The following is a 20,061-nucleotide window of genomic DNA, read 5'->3' as shown; positions in this document are numbered from 1 at the left end:
CGTGAGACTGTTTAACATAAAGCTGAAACGAGCACTTTTTGACTAGCCTTTACAGCGACCCTCGATCTCGACGGATCTAGGCTTTGGACCAGCTGATCAACATCTGCACTATTAACGGAAGGAAATCTACTGTATTTGACCAAAATTATAATGTAGCAGCGGTGGGATTCGAACCCACGCCTCCAAAGAGACTGGAGCCTTAATCCAGCGCCTTAGACCGCTCGGCCACGCTACCAGTAGCGAGGCCGGGAGATGAGACTGCCAGCTTGTGGAGGAGATGCTGTCGCAGCCGCCCATAACGTCAGCGTCATGCCCGAAACAGGCTTAACAAATGACTTTTGCTCGAGAACAAAGTGATACAAAAACACACAACAGGCTGTGCTGAATTGGTAGTCCATTGCATTGCCCTCTGATTGTCAACAATCATCCACATATAATAACAGGATTCAGACGCAAGTTTTTTTTGCCACTGTCGTTTTGCCACAGCTGCGACGATCCATCATGGACACAGACAACCTTTGCAAAATAGACAGCAACAAATACAGCTTCGGGAAATTCCTCTAAAGGTAACGGCACACTTGCGTCTTCTGCCAATAGTACATTTTGGTTTGTTGTCTCAATTGGCCTCTTTAGGCCACTAAAGGCATGTACGTGGACAGCATGAAAGACGGAGGCCACAATCCCTAGGGAAGCCTTTGGAGGCAAGAAGTCGCAATGCTTACGCAAACTTCACAGCTTCAGTAAGTCCTCTAAACAGTCAAGTATGGCTTTACTGAGACAGATTATATCCTGAAGCCTTGTGATAGAAATAGCAAAAATAGCCAGAAGTAGTTGCAAATCGGCGACTAAGATTCAACCGTGCGACGAGGGTGGGAATCGAACCCACGCGTGCAAAGCACAATGGATTAGCAGTCCATCGCCTTAACCTCTCGGCCACCTCGTCCGATAAAGAGGACTGACGGCACTGCTGAAGAAACGAGGGGCTTTTCTTTTATTGCGCACAAAAGAGGGGTGCAGTGTGTCACGAGATGGGCCAAGGTTTATAGATAGCGGCACAGTTGTGTCTTCTGCCGATGGTACATTTTGCTTTTTGTCTTAGTTGGGCTCTTGAGCCCACTGGAGGCAAGTAAGTGGACAGTGAGAAAGAAGGTGAGCCACAATCCCTAGGAAACCTTTGAAAACAAAAAGTCGCAATTCACACAACGTTTAAAATACATCCTGGCAGCCGTGGGTAAACCCAGCACCTTAATCTACTTGGCCAAGCTACCTGTCGGCCAAGGACCCCTTTGGCCCGTGAAAGACCACAGTGCCTACACCAGACCTATTGTCACTCCTGCTTGCTGGATCTTTGAGCCTCGCAAACGAGCGGATTGTAAGAAGAAGAAAAACACTTTGGGATGCCAGGCATGCGATGTTCACTTGTGTTGTCGTTTGTACAGGATCTGATTCCTCGAATGGTACAAAAGTGTGCAAATGTGTGGTTAAATATGTGTGTAAATAAAGTGCAAATGGGAAAAAAAATTAAACGTCCTTTCTGCTAGTATCCTCAGATTCCTTTTTTTTTCCCTTTTCAACAGTGGCATGTTATCTTAATAATTCAATTAGGAGGTGGACCATTGTCTCCCAAGGTGTGAAGAGCGTTATTCGCCATGAACCTTGACACTTTCTCATGTACATCCTTTGTAAAAGAAAAAGTGTCACATAAAAGCAAATCAGTGTATGGCTTTACACTGTACACTGGTCTGCATAATTCAGTCCTTTAATGTTTTCTGAAAATAAGCTTAGTATGTGTCATTTGGACCTTTTGAATATACCAAAAAAAAAAAAAAAAAAGAAAATCTTACCATTTTATTTTCTATTGGTTGGACAATGTTGCAGATTAAGTAAAAACACTACAAGGAAATTGTGATCAAGGATTCCTTCATGGCAATCTGAACACATAATGCCATGAAGGTATCAGATTCTTGTGTGCAGTATCTTCCTATATGAAGAACACTTAGGCCAGAGTCATTTTTAATCATACATGTAATAAATGCCGCATTATTTTACATGAGCCCCTTTTCATTGGGAATAGGGGTAAGAATGTCGTGAACGCATTTCTTATTTTTGATGCAGGCAAGCAGCAGTTGACTCATTGATGGATGTGAAAAACCTTCCATAATCAAGGCTGAGAGGATAAGGTGATGGACCTAATATCCGTTAGTGTCCCTGCGCCATGTTAAAATCATGCCTACTACATTTGTGATCTTAGTGTCTTACAAATTCCCCACAGATTGTTCCGCCAGAACACAGCTCTTTAACGCTGCAACAGAACTATTTAAAGTCATCCACGTAGATAATTAAACCGCGAACGAAATACGTCTTCTACATTTGCGTGTTCAACATGTGACCTAGACAATGGTCACCAAGGCAAGAGGCATCAAACCCTGGCTGTCAGGATGGCCGAGCAGTCTACGTTCAGGTCGCAGTCTCCTCTGGAGGCGTGGGTTTGAATCCCACTTCTGACAGATGTACCTTGTTGCTCAGTTTTTCTGAACTGTGCCCATGCAGGGAGACTTATTGAGTTGATACTGAAAAAACATGAGCGAAAAATATTCAACATGCTGACTCTGTTCGATTCTACAGTTTGCTTGGATAATGCTCAAGTCTTCTGCTGCTAGTTTGATATTGAAATATTTTGGCAAAATTTCACTGAATATCGAAGACTCTACCAAATGCTTGAGCATGTCTTTGGACAAAAATAGTTGAAACCTCGCTGTGACACACCAGTCTAGCTTTCATTTGACATCACTGGCTTGAACACTTGTTTTGTTATCATGATAGCTAAGCATGGTCTCTCATTTGAACAAAATCAGGTTCCAGGAATGGCACAAAAGTGTGCAACTGTGTGGCTAAACCTGTGTAAATACAGTGCAAAGGAAAAGAATGCAATGTCTTATCTGATAGTATCCTCAGATTCCTCATTTTTCGTTTGTATGGTGGCATTTTATCTTCATAAGTCAATTAGGAGATGGCTCATTGATGAACCATGACACTCTCTGATTTACAGTGTTTGTGAAAGAAAAGTTGTCACCTAAAAGTAAATCAGTGTATTGCATAATGTGAACAAGTGAAAAGGACAGATATCACAACAATGCTGTACAGAGTACACTGATCTGCATAATCCAGTCCTTTATTGTTTTCTGAAAATAAGCTTAGTATGTGTGTCTTGGACCTATCTGGTTGTTCGGAGAAATACATGCAAATCATTACTTTTGACTAAAAGGCTAAACTCGACAAACTGAAAGAAAAACTGTGTGCAGTGCAGGATAACCTTTGTATTCTATTTGACAAGAGCTCGTGAGACTGTTTAACATAAAGCTGAAACGAGCACTTTTTGACTAGCCTTTACAGCGACCCTCGATCTCGACGGATCTAGGCTTTGGACCAGCTGATCAACATCTGCACTATTAACGGAAGGAAATCTACTGTATTTGACCAAAATTATAACGTAACAGCGGTGGGATTCGAACCCACGCCTCCAAAGAGACTGGAGCCTTAATCCAGCGCCTTAGACCGCTCGGCCACGCTACCATTAGCGAGGCCGGGAGATGAGACTGCCAGCTTGTGGAGGAGATGCTGTCGCAGCCGCCCATAACCTTTGCAAAATAGACAGCAACAAATACAGCTTCGGGAAATTCCTCTAAAGGTAACGGCACACTTGCGTCTTCTGCCAATAGTACATTTTGGTTTGTTGTCTCAGTTGGCCTCTTTAGGCCACTAAAGGCATGTACGTGGACAGCATGAAAGACGGAGGCCACAATCCCTAGGGAAGCCTTTGGAGGCAAGAAGTCGCAATGCTTACGCAAACTTCACAGCTTCAGAAAGTCCTCTAAACAGTCAAGTCAAGCTTTACTGAGACAGATTATATCCTGAAGCCTTGTGATAAAAATAGCAAAAATAGCCAGAAGTAGTTGCAAATCGGCGACTAAGATTAAACCGTGCGACGAGGGTGGGACTCGAACCCACGCGTGCAAAGCACAATGGATTAGCAGTCCATCGCCTTAACCTCTCGGCCACCTCGTCCGATAAAGAGGACTGACGGCGCTGCTGAAGAAACGAGGGGCTTTTCTTTTATCGCGCACAAAAGAGGGGTGCAGTGTGTCACGAGATGGGCCAAGGTTTATAGATAGCGGCACACTTGTGTCTTCTGCCGATGGTCCATTTTGCTTTTTTGTCTTAGTTGGGCTCTTGAGCACACTGGAGGCAAGTAAGTGGACAGTGAGAAAGAAAGTGAGCCACAATCCCTAGGAAACCTTTGAAGACAAAAAGTCGCAATTCACACAACGTTTAAAATACATCCTGGCAGCCGTGGGTAAACTCAGCACCTTAGTCTACTTGGCCAAGCTACCTGTCGCCCAAGGACCCCTTTGGCCCGTGAAAGACCACAGTGCCTACACCAGACCTATTGTCACTCCTGCTTGCTGGATCTTTGAGCATCGCAAACGAGCGGATTGTAAGAAGCAGAAAAACACTTTGGGATGCCAGGCATGCGATGTTCACTTGTGTTGTCGTTTGTACAGGATCTGATTCCTCGAATGGTACAAAAGTGTGCAAATGTGTGGTTAAATCTGTGTGCAAATGGGAAAAAAAATTAAACGTCCTTTCTGCTAGTATGCTCAGATTCCTTTTTTTTTCCTTTTCAACAGTGGCATGTTATCTTGATAATTCAATTAGGAGGTGGACCATTGTCTCCCAAGGTGTGAAGAGCGTTATTCGCCATGAACCTTGACACTTTCTCATGTACATCCTTTGTAAAAGAAAAAGTGTCACATAAAAGCAAATCAGTGTATGGCTTAACACTGTACACTGGTCTGCATTATTCAGTCCTTTAATGTTTTCTGAAAATAAGCTTAGTATGTGTCATTTGGACCTTTGAATATACCAAAAAAAAAAAAGAAAATCTTACCATTTTATTTTCTATTGGTTGGACAATGTTGCAGATTAAGAAAAAACACTACAAGGAAATTGTGATCAAGGATTCCTTCATGGCAATCTGAACACATAATGCCATGAAGGTATCAGATTCTTGTGTGCAGTATCTTTCCTATATGAAGAACACTTACGCCAGAGTCATTTTTAATCATACAATTAAATAAATGTCACAATTTTATATGAGCCACCTTTCATTGGGAATAAGTGTAAGAATGTAATGCTTAAATGTGATTAGCAGAGAGGTAAACATCGATTAAGATCACAGATAAGGATGAGTATCACTTCCGAGTGAAGAAAAGTAAAACCTATTTCAAAATCCTTTCACTTCAAGATCTGCATGTGGTCAGTACATGCTTGAAGAGAAGAAATGCTGGAACACAGCTCTTTAACACTGCAGCAGCACGTTTTGAAGTCAACCCCGTAGATAATTAAAACACCAACAAAATACATCCATGACTTTTGTGCGTTCATTATTTGGCCTACACATGGTCACCAAAACAAAAATCTAGGTTTCATTTGAGATCACTGGCTTGAACACTTGTTTTGTTATCATGATAGCTGAGCATGGTCTCTGACTGAATCCTTTACATTGTAATTCAAATTCAATTGAAACTTTATCTGATATTGACAAGAACGCCACTGGGTTTCCCAGCACCGTTTGAAAGCTAGAAGAGTAGATCCGAGCCACTCTTTGCCACAAGATGTGAGTCCCGTCTTGGTTGCTTGCGGAGAGCAGAGTGGCGCAGCGGAAGCGTGCTGGGCCCATAACCCAGAGGTCGATGGATCGAAACCATCCTCTGCTAACTGTTACCTTTTTAATACCTCAGTCCCATTCATCAATGGCAATCTGAACACATAATAGCATTGAGGTATCCGAATTCTGTGTTCAACATCTTCCTATATGCACATTTTCAGCTAGCCTAAGGACAGTTAGGCCAAAGTCTTTTTTAATCATACATGTAATAAATGCCGCATTATTTTATATGAGCCCCTTTTCATTGGGAATAGGGGTAAGAATGTCGTGCTCGCATGTGATTAGCAGAGAGGTGGACATAGATTGAGATCACATTTAAGGATGAGTATTACTTCAGAGTGGGAAAAAGTAAAAACCTATTTCCAGATCCTATTATTTCACTATCTGCATGTGATGAGTACATGGGTGGAAAGGACAAATGCTGGATTCGAATGACCTGCCAACTTTGTGCACCAAACAGAAAGATTGCCATTTCTTCTTTTTGATGCAGGCAAGCAGCAGTTGACTCATTGATGGATGTGGAAAACCTTCCATAATCAAGGCTGAGAGGATAAGGTGACGGACCTAATATCCGTTGGGGTGTCCCTGCGCCATGTTAAAATCATGCCTACTACATTTGTGATCTTAGTGTCTTACAAATTCCCCACAGATTGTTCCGCCAGAACACAGCTCTTTAACACTGCAACAGAATTATTTAATGTCATCCACGTAGATAATTAAACCGCGAACGAAATACATCTTCTACATTTGCGTGTTCAACATGTGACCTAGACAATGGTAACCAAGGCAAGAGGCATCAAACCCTGGCTGTCAGGATGGCTGAGCAGTCTAAGTTCAGGTCGCAGTCTCCTCTGGAGGCGTGGGTTTGAATCCCACTTCTGACAGATGTGTACCTTGTTGCTCAGTTTTTCTGAACTGTGCCCATGCAGGGGAGACTTGTTAAGTTGATACTGAAAAAACATGAGCGAAAAATATTCAACATGCTGACTCTGTTCGATTCTACAGTTTGCTTGGATAATGCTCAAGTCTTCTGCTGCTAGTTTGATATTGAAATATTTTGGCAAAATTTCACTGAATATCGAAGACTCTACCAAATGCTTGAGCATGTCTTTGGACAAAATAGTTGAAACCTCGCTGTGACACACCAGTCTAGCTTTCATTTGACATCACTGGCTTGAACACTTGTTTTGTTATCATGATAGCTAAGCATGGTCTCTCATTTGAACAAAATCAGGTTCCAGGAATGGCACAAAAGTGTGCAACTGTGTGGCTAAACCTGTGTGTAAATACAGTGCAAAGGGAAAAGAATGCAATGTCTTATCTGCTAGTATCCTCAGATTCCTTATTTTTCGTTTGTATGGTGGCATTTTATCTTCATAAGTCAATTAGAGATGGCTCATTGATGAACCATGACACTCTCTGATTTACAGCGTTTGTGAAAGAAAAGTTGTCACCTAAAAGTAAATCAGTGTATTGCATAATGTGAACGAGTGAAAAGGACAGATATCACAACAATGCTGTACAGAGTACACTGATCTGCATAATCAAGTCCTTTATTGTTTTCTGAAAATAAGCTTAGTATGTGTGTCTTGGACCTATCTGGTTGTTCGGAGAAATACATGCAAATCATTACTTTTGACTAAAAGGCTAAACTTGACAAACTGAAAGAAAAACTGTGTGCAGTGCAGGATAACCTTTGTATTTTATTTGACAAGAGCTTGTGAGACTGTTTAACATAAAGCTGAAACGAGCACTTTTTGACTAGCATTTACAGCGACCCTCGATCTCGACGGATCTAGGCTTTGGACCCGCTGATCAACATCTGCAGTATTAACGGAAGAAGATCTACTGTATTTGACCAAAATTATAACGTGGCAGCGGTGGGATTCGAACCCACGCCTCCAAAGAGACTGGAGCCTTAATCCAGCGTCTTAGACCGCTCGGCCACGCTACCAGTAGAGAGGCCTGGAGATGAGACCGCCAGCTTGTGGAGGAGATGCTGTCGCAGCCGCCCATAACGTCAACGTCATGCCCGAAACAGGCTTAACAAATGACTTTTGCTCGAGAACAAAGTGATACAAAAACACACAACAGGCTGTGCTGAATTGGTAGTCCATTGCATTGCCCTCTGATTGTCAACAATCATCCATATAATAACAGGATTCAGACGCAAGGTTTTTTTGCCACTGTCGTTTTGCCACAGCTGCGACGATCCATCATGGAAACAGACAACCTTTGCAAAATAGACAGCAACAAATACAGCTTCGGGAAATTCCTCTAAAGGTAACGGCACACTTGCGTCTTCTGCCAATAGCACATTTTGGTTTGTTGTCTCAATTGGCCTCTTTAGGCCACTAAAGGCATGTACGTGGACAGCATGAAAGACGGAGGCCACAATCCCTAGGGAAGCCTTTGGAGGCAAGAAGTCGCAAGGCTTCCGCAAACTTCACAGCTTCAGTAAGTCCTCTAAACAGTCAAGTATGGCTTTACTGAGACAGATTATATCCTGAAGCCTTGTGATAGAAATAGCAAAAATAGCCAGAAGTAGTTGCAAATCGGCGACTAAGATTCAACCGTGCGACGAGGGTGGGACTCGAACCCACGCATGCAAAGCACAATGGATTAGCAGGCAAGTAAGTGGACAGTGAGAAAGAAGGTGAGCCACAATCCCTAGGAAACCTTTGAAGACAAAAAGTCGCAATTCACACAACGTTTAAAATACATCCTGGCAGCCGTGGGTAAACCCAGCACCTTGGCCAAGCTACCTGTCGGCCAAGCACCCCTGTGGCCCTTGAAAGACCACAGTGCCTACACCAGACCTATTGTCACACCTGCTTGCTGGATCTTTGAGCCTCGACCTTTTTGATGCAGGCAAGCAGCAGTTGACTCATTGATGGATGTGGAAAACCTTCCATAATCAAGGCTGAGAGGATAAGGTGACGGACCTAATATCCGTTGGGGTGTCCCTGCGTCATGTTAAAATCATGCCTACTACATTTGTGATCTTAGTGTCTTACAAATTCCCCACAGATTGTTCCGCCAGAACACAGCTCTTTAACATTGCAACAGAACTATTTAAAGTCATCCACATAGATAATTAAACCGCGAACGAAATACGTCTTCTACATTTGCGTGTTCAACATATGACCTAGACAATGGTCACCAAGGCAAGAGGCATCAAGCCCTGGCTGTCAGGATGGCTGAGCAGTCTAAGTTTAGGTCGCAGTCTCCTCTGGAGGCGTGGGTTTGAATCCCACTTCTGACAGATGTGTACCTTGTTGCTCAGTTTTTCTGAACTGTGCCCATGCAGGGGAGACTTGTTGAGTTGATACTGAAAAAACATGAGCGAAAAATATTCAACATGCTGACTCTGTTCGATTCTACAGTTTGCTTGGATAATGCTCAAGTCTTCTGCTGCTAGTTTGATATTGAAATATTTTGGCAAAATTTCACTGAATATCGAAGACTCTACCAAATGCTTGAGCATGTCTTTGGACAAAAATAGTTGAAACCTCGCTGTGACACACCAGTCTAGCTTTCATTTGACATCACTGGCTTGAACACTTGTTTTGTTATCATGATAGCTAAGCATGGTCTCTCATTTGAACAAAATCAGGTTCCAGGAATGGCACAAAAGTGTGCAACTGTGTGGCTAAACCTGTGTGTAAATACAGTGCAAAGGGAAAAGAATGCAATGTCTTATCTGCTAGTATCCTCAGATTCCTTATTTTTTCGTTTGTATGGTGGCATTTTATCTTCATAAGTCAATTAGGAGATGGCTCATTGATGAACCATGACACTCTCTGATTTACAGCGTTTGTGAAAGAAAAGTTGTCACCTAAAAGTAAATCAGTGTATTGCATAATGTGAACAAGTGAAAAGGACAGATATCACAACAATGCTGTACAGAGTACACTGATCTGCATAATCCAGTCCTTTATTGTTTTCTGAAAATAAGCTTAGTATGTCCTTTCATGTAATTATTATTAATGTATTCCTTTTATTCTTAAAATGTTATGAATTTTTTTTTTTAATGAAAAAAGGCATATTTTTGTCCAACCAGAATTTGTCATGACACCTTTTTCGTTTACTTATTGCAGATTTGAATGGTTTTTAATGAAAATTTGCTTATGAATATGAAAATTTGCTTATGAATATAAAAGTTCATATTTTTCCAATAATTGTCATATTCTAATCAAAAAAAGACATTGTTTTCAAACCACTTTGTCATTTGTCATGTTATTATGACATTATTATTAAGAATATGAAATGTAATTAATTTGTTTATCAAAAAATACTTTTTTTAATCCATTGGTTGTCATCACGTTTTGCGTTGAACATTTGCACTTTTAACGTTTTTAGTTGAGATGCTTATGAATATAAAAAGTCAAATTTTTAACTTGTAAAAACTTGATTTGTCATATCACGTTATTAATTAACTTTTAACAGTTTTTCATGAAATTATTAGTATGAATATGAAAACTTATATTTTACCAATTATTCTCATTTTTTTTTAAACATGTTATATTTTTCTTAGCCCAATGTTTTTCATGTAGGTTTTTCGTTTACATAATGCACTATATTTTCTATTAAATGATGCTTATAAATATGGAAATTTATATTTTCACAATAACTATCACTATTTTATTACTATTTTTTTATTTAAAGTCATATATTGATCGAAACATGATTTGCATTGTCACTTTTTTGTTTTTCATTCACTTATTGATCTTATTTTAAAGATTTTCCAATATCATATGATTTATATTTTCACAATAACCCATTTTATGGTAACATGTTTTTTTTTTTTTTTTATAAAATATGATTATGAATATGAAATTACATATTTTAATAAAAACATTTTATAAAAAACAACTTTTATTAAAAAAGTCATTATTTTCAAACCATTGTTTGTCATGTCACCTTTTGCGTTGAATTTTTGAATATTATTTAAATGATGCTAATGAATATGAAAAGTCATATTCTTCACAATAAATTTAACAAACTTGATTTGTCATATCGCGTTATTTTATTAAATTATTTCACTTTTCAAGTTTCAAGTTTTTCATTAAATTATTCCTTTGGATATAAAAATTAATATTTTACCATTTTTTTTCATATTCATATAAAAATGGTCATATTTTTGCCAAACATGGTTATCATGAAACCTTTTTCGTTCACTTATTGCACTTTTTTCAATGGTTTTCCATAAAAAATATGCTTCTGTTTATGAAAATTCATAGTAATTTAATTTTAATTAATTGCATATGTATGTAAATCGTCATAATTGTGTCAAACCGTGGTTTGTCGTGAAAGTTTTTTTGTTTACGTATTGCACTTTTTAATGGTTTATAATAAAATTATGCAATAAAAATCTATATTTCCATAACTCATTTTTATGAAAAAGTTAGTTTTTTTGTGAAATTATGGTTATAAATATGAAATGTATTTGCAGCAACGCAAATTGGAACCTTACCCCGTGTTCTTTCCTAATATATAGAAGCGGAGTCTGAAATGCAGGGATCTTTTATTTCTGAGCATGTATACTTGGGGAAAATGCATCTTTTACAATCAAAATGCCTTATCTAGGTAAGGTACCACCAAATGTACTAACATCCAGTTCTACATATCCCACACATGGAATATCCATACCATTGTCAGCTTTCAAAGCCATCCATGCACACTCTTGAAGCCCCATTACTAATATCTGAAAAATTAAAATAACTTTCAGTGACAGTGGTAACCATGGAGCCATGTGTACAATAAACAACAAACATCAACAGTTCCCATTTTAATCTGCAAAGTTGGACAAGATCCTAACAAACTTGAAACTATACCCTGGTCAAAATCTAAACCAAGAATCTCCATCTCCAGCATGTGGCTCTGCACCCTGGGGGGATCTTGTTTTTCAGCACTGGTACAGGTCCAAAAGCTACACCAACACTGGAGCATGGGACATCAGAAAAACCAGTTTGAATTATATAAGTATAATATCTAGCAATCTGGCCAATTCAATTCAATTCATTTTTATTTGTATAGTGCTTTTAACAATGAACATTGTCTCAAAGCAGCTTTACACAGATAATGTGGTGATTAAACGTAAATATGTTCTTTGTAAGTATGTTTGTCCCTGATGAGCAACTGTGGCAAGGAAAAGCTCCCCGAGATGGCATAAGGAAGAAACCTTGAGAGGAACCAGACTCAAGAGGGAACCCATCCTCATCTGGGTTGCACCAAATGTCCATTTAAAGCAGATATACAAAGTTGCGGGGTACAGTGATGGCGATCAAAGGCAAACTGCACTCCCGAGTCAGTGCAGCAGACCGCCGACACCAACTACAGTCCAATCCGTCCTCAAAGCACCCGTTCTACTCCGGAATTACATGGAACCACCCAAGGTGTTGATGAGAGACCGTCCCAAGCTGCACAGTAGTGTGAAGATCCACGGAGGGGAGAGGGGCTGGAACAGTGGTCACTGGAGCCTCAGGAGCATGTTTAACTCGACCGAGAGAGAGAGAGAGAGAGAGAGAGAGAGAGAGAGGGTGACGGGAAGAGAAGGATATGATTTGTTCATTTGATCAAGGCCACCTTGATTACATTTGGTTGACCATCAGGTGTTTGGCGAAACCTATTACTAGAGAACCCCTCTGTATTACTTAAAGTTTTTAAATCAAATCCAATTGTGCTTGTTGGCGTACAACCATATCTTTTAGCTCTGCAAACTCAGAACTAACCATTCTATTCTCTTCGCATGTAACAATAGCTTGGGTTTCCAGTGAGTGAGGAGCTACACTACTAGATCTATTTCGAAGAGATTGCCCCTCCTCCACCCACCGCATTGCCTCTTTACGTAGATCAAGAAGCATCCAGAAAGGGTTTTGCCTTACCAATCTTTTAATTTCCCTACAGAGAGTATGGTCATAAACATTCTCACAGAACTGCTCCCGTAGAACCACCTGATGGTCAGACATAGCATTAGGGTTAGTTTTTCGAATCCTATCCATCAAATCCATCAAAGCATGAGAAAACTCCTGAAAAGACTCCCCTTCCTTTTGCTTTCTATCAAAAAATTGCTGTTGTAAGGTAACATAAGAAAAGGAAGAACAACACAACTCATGCAAAACAGTAAAAATCTGAGTTGAATTCTCTCTAACTTCCCTAGACCTAAATTCAATTTCAGTCCAAGCTTCCCATTCTAAATGATCATAAACAAAGACAGCTTTGTTCCCCTCTGACATGTGTCTCAACCTAATACAGCTCTCCACCTCTTCAATTCAGTCTTCAATAGGAAGAGATCCCAATGACACGTTACCAGAAAAAGATTTCTTATTCCAAAAATAGAACAGCAAATAATATACACAACAATAATTTATACAAGTAACCCATCCAAAATTGGTCCCAGCTCTCAAAGAGGTTAACAGCCAGCTCAAACCTCACACTATAATAGCTGCTTTTGTTGTGTGTGGCAAACCTTTAGGGGGACACCCCTCTTACAATAAACACTCAAAGGAAATAACCACAACTCAAATAATAATAATAAAACTTAAAACATAACCCTTCACTCATAACTACAAAAGAAAACACAGCAAACTTAAATCCCATACACAAAGGGATGCACACACGCACACAAAAGACAAGCACCATGAGTTAAGCTAGCGACCTAGGGCTGGGAAGGTGTCATCAATAAAAATAACCGGACTCGTACACAAACTATTTGCACGATACACATGCTGCCACCATGCAGCACACTCCAACATGGGAGAAACAACAATTGACTTAAATCTAAAACAGAAAAACAACATTAACAATACATCATATGCTTTAAAAAACACTAAACATTTTCTTAAACACAATTACCAACTGCCGCATTTTATTTTATTACAGTTTTTCTCAGTCGCTTTGGAGCATTTCTCAGGTCAGAAATTAAAATCTCAAAACTACTTGTTCAAACTCTACATCATTTAGTCATTTGTGCTCAACATATGAACATGTCTCGTTGCTTTGATCAAATTGCGAATGCTTTGGTACATCATTCAATCAATTGTGTACAATTGTCTGATTGTTCATACATTATCAGTTGTTTATGTCATGTTGTTCAAAATATATTATACTAGTTTCACCTAAATGGTCTTAACCCCCAAAACATTTAGGCATCAGTTCATTGCATAAGTCATTGAGTGCAAAATGGTTCAAACAGTTGTCAAAATTTGTCAAGCTCTTCTTCATCACAGTTCCATTAAACTTTTTTGGTAAATGTGTCTTGATGAATTGTGCAGATAAACCTTGACTGTCAATAATGAAGGGGCGTGTTCACTTTCAGATCAACCAATAATCAACTAGTTCTCTAAAATAGGTCAAGGCTGAATCTCGCGAACCTTCAATTGGCGAGTGTATATAAAAAGAGCAAAACACTTGGGTTCTGCGTACTGTGGAGATCGGCTGCGCGATTCAGTTCGCGTCTTCTCCTCCCCGGTTTAACGGGATGTGTCCCACCCTGGTGGGACCCGTGCAGGCTCTGGTTCTGGGACAGGAAGTGCGTATTCTCCTGAGGAATCGGGCCATCAAGGTGGTTCCATCCTCCCCGGTCATAGAGTCAGGCTACAACAGAGGGACGGCGGGTTGCATCCCATTCTGGATCTCCACTCCATGAACGACTCACTTATGAGGCTCGGTTTATATAAATAAATATAAATATAACCCTAGAATTCTACAAACTTGGAAAGTGCTAATTTAAGTGTTTCAGGAAGAGGTAGGTCTTCAGTCGTCACTTGAAGAGAGTCAGGGAATTAGCTGTACGGACATCATTCCAACACCTTGGTGCCAGAACAGAGAGGAGCCTTGAAGTGTACTTACCTCTCATTCTGAGAGAAGGTGGTACCAGTTGAGCAGTGCTGGACGATCTCAGACAGCGTGGTGCAATGCGAGATGTAATGAGGTCACTGAGGTAAGATGGTCCATTTTTGACCTTGTAGGCAAGCATCAGTGTTTTGAATCGATACTTGCAGCTACTGGAATCCAGTGAATGGAGCGCAGCACTGAGTCATAAAGTGTTATTTGAAGATCTTGACCTGGAGATGAATTGCCAGGGATGACCAGCAGTTCTGATTTTGCTGGGGTTGAGTTTTAGTTGGTCAGCACTCATGCTTGAAGATACAGTGAGGAAAATAAGTATTTGAACACCATGCTATTTTGCAAGTTCCCACTTAGCTATGGAGGAACTGCATGCAGCTATCAGCAAACAGCAGTCTGCACATCCTTAAGGAGCTATTGTTGTTGCTGGAGATTTCAACCACTCCAACCTGAAATCTGTTTTACCAAAATTTCACCGCAATATCTCCTGCTCTACCAGAGGGGACAAAACACTGGACCAGGTGTACACAAACATACCTGGGGCATACACAGCCAATCCCCTCTCCCACTTGGGTCAGTCTGATCACCTCTCTTTGTTCATGCTACCCAAATACACACCACTAATCAAACGTGTGAAACCAGCTCTGAGGACAGTCAAGGTATGGCCAGAGGGAGCCATTTCTTCTCTACAGCAACAGTTTCAGGATACTGACTGGAATATGTTTGCCTCACAGGCCACACTGGACTCTCACACAGACATGGACATTTACACATCATCCGTTTTGGACCATATTAACACATGCATTGACAATGTCACTACTGTCAAACACGTGAAATGCTTTCCTAATCAGAAGCCATGGATGAACTCTGAAGTTCGTCTCCTGTTAAAAGCAAGAGATGCTGCGTTTAAATCTGGCAGTGCAAAGGACTACAACAGAGCCAGGGCCAACCTGAAAAGGGGCATCAGGAAAGCAAAACTCACATTCAAACTCCACATAGAAGAGCACTTCCACAACTCTGACCCCAGACGCATGTGGAAAGGCATCCAGACCATCACAAACTACAAACCTACAGCTCAAACTCAACCAACCAGCAGTGCCTTCCAACTGGACGAGCTCAATCACTTTTTTGCTCGTTTTGACCAAAGCACAGGACATTACACAACAACCACGGACTCTTCTACTGCTTACAGCCCACTTTCACTCTCAACAACGGACGTCTATTTAGTGTTCAGCAGAGTGGATGCACTTAAGGCAGCTGGCCTGGATGGCATACCGGGACGTGTTCTCAGAGCATGCGTCAGTAAAATTGTCCAAACTGGCACAGGTTTTTACTGACATTTCAACCTGTCACTGGCCCAAGCCACGGTACCAACATGCCTGAAGACCACCACTATCATACCAGTGCCTAAGCACTCAGCTGCTAAATGCCTGACTGACTTTCGCCCAGTTGCACTCACCCCCATTGCTATTAAGTGCTTTGAGAAAATGATCCTGAATCACCTTACTGCGGGCCTACCACCTACACTGGACCCATACCATCGCCCGAACAGGTCAACAGAGGATGCAGTTTCCACAGCTCTTCATTCTGCTCTCACCCACCTGGATAAAAGCAACACATACATCAGAATGCTGTTCATTGACTTTAGCTCTGCGTTCAATACAGTCCTCCTCACTGTACTGATCACTAAGCTCAGTGAACTGGGTATCTGCACCTCCACTTGCAGATGGATTCTGGACTTTCTCACCAACAGACCTCAATCTGTCAGGTTGGGCAACCAGGTATCCTCAACCCTCATTCTGAGTGTTCACCCACGATTGTGCTCCTCTGAATAACTCAAACATCTTCATCAAGTATGCAGATGACACCACCGTGGTCGGCCAGATTGACAACAATGACGAATCGGCCTACAGGGAAGAGATCCATAATCTAGCAGTGTGGTGTGCCACCAACAACCTGACTCTCAAAGCCACGAAGACCAAAGGTTGCAAAGGGTAGTCAAAACCGCCCAACGCATCACTGGCGCCCAACTACCTGCCATTGAACACCTTCACCACAGCAGATGTCTGCGCAGAGCTCACAACATTATCAAGGACTCTTCACATCCCAGTCATAAACTGTTTAACCTCCTTCCATCACGAAGGAGATACAGGAACTTGCGCACCAGAACCAGCAGGTTCAGGGACAGCTTTTTTCCATCCACCATCACACTACTGAACTCTACACTACACCGCTAATCACTACAAAACACAAACAAAACACTGTATATAACCTCTGTACAATACATGTACCTATTACATATTTTTTCATTAGTCATTACATCTGCACTATTTTTATCTATGTATCTTTATATCATTACTGTACATTCTGCCCAACATTTCAATGCCATAGCCTTAAGAACCATTCCTGTACTTCCTAATGATGTCCACACATCTCTGCACTGTTACTGACTTTATATTTATTCACTTTACATATGTTTACATATTTATCACTTGCTGTAACTATGCCAATATTATATATTTAACATTTTTGCACTTCTGGTAGATGCCAAACTGCATTTCGTTGCTGTGTACCTGTACTATGCAATGACAATAAAGTTGTATCTATCTATCTATCTATCTATTGGAAATCATGGAGGGGTCTGAAATTGTCATTGTAGGTGCATGTCCACTGTGAGAGACATAATCTAAAAAAAAAAATCCAGAAATCACAATATATGATTTTTAATTCTGACCCTCAAAGACCTGTTAGTCTGCCTTTAAAATGTCCACCTCCATTACACTTATTATCCTAAATCAGATAAAGACTGCATAATCCACCCCATACAATCAGTAACTACTAACATGGCCAAGACCAAAGAGCTGTCCAAAGACACTAGAGACAAAATTGTACACCTCCACAAGGCTGGAAAGGGCTACAGGGAAATTGCCAAACAGCTTGGTGAAAAAAGGTCCACTGTTGGAGCAATCATTAGAAAATGGAAGAAGCTAAACATGACTGTCAATCTCCCTCGGACTGGGGCGCCATGCAAGATCTGTCCTTGTGGGGTCTCAACGATCCTAAGGAAGGTGAGAAATCAGCCCAGAACTACACGGGAGGAGCTGTAGAGTTGTGTTGGCTGTAGTTGGCCGACCTTGTCTCATCTGAGATTGACATTAATCTTGATGCTATCACTTTCTACACTGACAGCAAAGCAGTATTTGGGTACATTAACAACCAGACCAGACGCTTCAATGTCTATGTCAACAACAGAGTCTTGAGGATAAGAAGATCCAGTCGGCCTGAACAATGGTGTTATGTATGAACTGACCAAAATCCCGCAGACATAGCCACAAGGCCCTTTCCTGCAGCACATCTCGCGAGCAACCTATGGTTATTGGGACCCACATTTCTGACGGATTCCTCTAGCCCCCCAGAAAAGGAAACTTTTGAGCTCATAAATCCTACAAGTGATGTTGAGGTGCGACCAGAAGTTTCTAGTATGAATACAACTGTATTGAGCAAGAAACTGGGATCACAGCACTTCTCTAGGTTCTCAAATTGGCAATCACTTATTCGTTCAATCGGACATCTCATTCACATTGCCAGTGTTGTGGATCATTGGAGACAAGAGGCTCATAAATAGTATCATATACCACTGTGTCCTTTGTCGGAAACTTCGTGGCTACCTTCAGACTCAGAAAATGTCTTGCCTTCCATCAGACAGGTTGTGTACAGCTCCTCCATTTACCAATGTAGGCCTCGATGTGTTTGGCCCATGGCCGGTCTGTGTGCGTCAGACAAGGGGAGGTCTGGCACATGACAAAAGGTGGGCAGTGATTTTCACTTGTCTTACTGTCAGGGCTGTCCATATTGAAGTAATTGATTCGCTGGACACATCTAGTTTCATAAATGCCCTCAGGCGCTTTGTTGCTCTGCGAGGTCCAATGAAACAAATTCGCTCAGATCGTGGGACAAATTTCATTGGGGCATGTAAAGAGCTCCAGATCTCATCGAACCATGAGAATGAAACTGTTAAAAAATATCTAGCAGAAAATGGGTGCTCCTGGACATTTAACCCACCTCATGCTTCCCACATGGGTGGTTCCTGGGAAAGGATGATAGGAATAGCAAGGAGAATACTAGACAGCAAATATGTTGGTATATCATATCCTATAAACATGTAATCAGATTATGGGCAAGTGCATGCTGTTTGTGCAAAAACGCTTGGTTCGAAAAACCGCTTTCTCTTCATCCTAGAAGACTGAGACTGCGGAATCGCATTTTCAGCGCCTAAGAACTCATTTTTGACAGCAAGTAAAATGTTTTGCCAAATATGTGCTGTTGTTTCGTTTTTTATTAATTATGACTTTTTGACCCATTTTTATTCACTTTTTGCAGTTTTTAAAATTTTTTATGAAATTATGATTACAAATATGAAAATTCATATTTTCGAAATAACTAATATTTTTGTGAAAAATGTCACATTTTGGACAGAAAATGTTTTGTTATATCATATCTCATCATAAACATTAGAAATCATCGTCGTCAAGTGCATGTTGTTTGTGCAAAAAACCCTTGGTACGAAAAAACGCGTTCTCTTCTTCCTTGAAGCCTGAGACTTGCGGAATTGCATTTTCAGCTGTTAAAAAACTAATTTTTGACAGCAATTAGAATATTTTACCAAATATGTGCTGTTGTTTAGTTTTGATTAATTATGACTTTCTACCCTTAGTACGAAATAATGATAATAATAATATTTATATGAAGAATGTCATTCAATGGTCAAAAAATGTGTTGGTATATCATATCCCATCATAAACATGTAATCAGATCATGGGCAAGTGCATGCTGTTTGTGCAAAAACGCTTGGTTCGAAAAACCGCTTTCTCTCAATCCTAGAAGACTTGCGGAATCCACTTTTTCCAGTTTTTAACATTTTTTATGAAGTTATGAATTTGAATTTGTATAAAAAAAGGCATATTTTTGTCCAACCAGAATTTGTTATGACACCTTTTTGTTTACTTATTGCAGATTTGAACGGTTTTTAATAACAATTTGCTTATGAATATGAAAATTTGCTTATGAATATAAAAATTCATATTTTCCCAATAATAGTCATATTCTAATCAAATAAAGACATTTTCAAACCACTTTGTCATTTGTCATGTTATTATGACATTATTATTATGAATATAAAATGTAATATTTAATTTGTTTATTAAAAAATACTTTTTTTTAATCCATTGTTTGTCATCACATTTTGCGTTGAACATTTGCACTTTTAACGTTTTTAGTTGAGATGCTTATGGATATGAAAAGTCATATTTTTCACAAAAACTTGTAAAAACTTGATTTGTCATATCACGTTATTAATTAACTTTTTAACAGTTTTTTATGAAATTATTAGTATGAATATGAAAACGTATATTTTACCAATTTATCTCATTTTTATTTAAAAAATGTTATATTTTTCTTAGCCCAATTTTTTTCATGTAAGTTTT

The 20,061-nt window shown here is 40.1% G+C and overlaps 6 non-coding genes across 6 annotated transcripts; 1 reads left to right on the top strand and 5 right to left on the bottom strand.

The window, feature by feature from the left end:
- Window positions 1–153: 153 nt before the first annotated feature.
- Window positions 154–235, bottom strand: trnal-aag. The gene has a single exon. It is a non-coding gene; the product is annotated as a tRNA-Leu (tRNA).
- A 626-nt stretch (window positions 236–861) lies between these two features.
- trnas-gcu lies at window positions 862–943 on the bottom strand. The gene has a single exon. It is a non-coding gene; the product is annotated as a tRNA-Ser (tRNA).
- Window positions 944–3,491: 2,548 nt separating this feature from the next.
- trnal-aag lies at window positions 3,492–3,573 on the bottom strand. Its single transcript has one exon. It is a non-coding gene; the product is annotated as a tRNA-Leu (tRNA).
- A 410-nt stretch (window positions 3,574–3,983) lies between these two features.
- trnas-gcu lies at window positions 3,984–4,065 on the bottom strand. Its single transcript has one exon. It is a non-coding gene; the product is annotated as a tRNA-Ser (tRNA).
- A 1,640-nt stretch (window positions 4,066–5,705) lies between these two features.
- Window positions 5,706–5,777, top strand: trnam-cau. The gene has a single exon. It is a non-coding gene; the product is annotated as a tRNA-Met (tRNA).
- A 1,823-nt stretch (window positions 5,778–7,600) lies between these two features.
- Window positions 7,601–7,682, bottom strand: trnal-aag. Its single transcript has one exon. It is a non-coding gene; the product is annotated as a tRNA-Leu (tRNA).
- Window positions 7,683–20,061: the final 12,379 nt, after the last annotated feature.

This window comes from Silurus meridionalis, chromosome 12 (genome assembly GCF_014805685.1).
Source record: "Silurus meridionalis isolate SWU-2019-XX chromosome 12, ASM1480568v1, whole genome shotgun sequence".
In the NCBI taxonomy this organism is placed as follows: domain Eukaryota; kingdom Metazoa; phylum Chordata; class Actinopteri; order Siluriformes; family Siluridae; genus Silurus; species Silurus meridionalis.
Note: the sequence above shows the minus strand (reverse complement) of the source record. Positions and strands in the feature narration are given on the sequence as shown.